Source organism: Sinocyclocheilus grahami, unplaced genomic scaffold (assembly GCF_001515645.1).
Source record: "Sinocyclocheilus grahami isolate Dianchi unplaced genomic scaffold, SAMN03320097.WGS_v1.1 scaffold6562.1, whole genome shotgun sequence".
NCBI lineage: Eukaryota > Metazoa > Chordata > Actinopteri > Cypriniformes > Cyprinidae > Sinocyclocheilus > Sinocyclocheilus grahami.
Genome location: NW_015510929.1, coordinates 10,087 through 11,180, shown reverse-complemented (window position 1 = coordinate 11,180; position 1,094 = coordinate 10,087).

The following is a 1,094-nucleotide window of genomic DNA, read 5'->3' as shown; positions in this document are numbered from 1 at the left end:
AAATAAAAATTAGTGTGTCAGATTGGTCGAGACGCTACAACTGTGTGTAGCGGCTGTAGCCTGAAGAGACATACATTTTTGTATAATAAAAGCTATTTCGAGTACTTATGGTTTGTTTTGCAATCTTATCTTTCTACATTCCAAGAAAAGCACGTAAAGTGCACAATGTATGTGTTACTAAATAAGAATTTTCTATATTGATTTTTCACAGGTACTTGACCATATTTTTTATTACTTTGCATCTGTGTTGTGTTTTGGCGTTAAAGGAAATGTCTATAAACGTAATGAATAATGTCTTGGCAGAATCTTTTTCTTTCTAGTGACAGGTCTGATATGTTTTCTGTCAGCAAGAGTATGCTTGAGTTCATTTTATGTACAATTTTGTACCACAAAATAATGATATAATTTTGGCCTGAACCATAGACGCTGAGTGAACAGATCATCACTCATGCATATAATATGTGTTTTGTGTCAGGGTTCTGTCACTTCGGTCTAGTGTAATTCATGGTTTTGTGACAGAGCCCTGACACTCGCGTCATGTCATTGTTTTCATGTGAGCGTGCGGCTTCGAGTGTGCTCGAGCCGTGCGCTCTCGTCTGCGTGTACTGTTTCATGTTGGAGCGTGGTGTTCAGATCCCGGCACTCATGTCTTGAGTTTCGGTTTCGTGTCGGGGTCCGGACACTCGCGCTCCATGTTCTGTCTGTTGTGGGAGCGTGCGGTCTCGAGTTCGCTCGGCCGTGCGCTCTTCTGTCCACGTGTGTTGTGTTTTGTGAAGCACGCAGTTTGTGTTCAGCCGCGTGCTTTTCTTGTGTCTTGTGTGAACGCGTGGCTTATGAGTTTTCTCATTAGCTGCGTGTTCGTGTCTCTTGTTCTAGCACATGGCTTGTGATTTGTTTTGCTGGCCATGTGCTTGTGTTTTGTTTTGTGTGAGCACATGGCTTTTTGTCTTTGATTCGGTGTGCCATGTGCTCATGTCAATTGTCTTGACCCCTCCCATCTTGTTACCTGATTATTAGTTAATTTGCCCCACATGTACTCCCTCGTTACCCTCCTCATTTGCTCTCCATTTATGCTCCTTGTGTTTGCAGTCGTG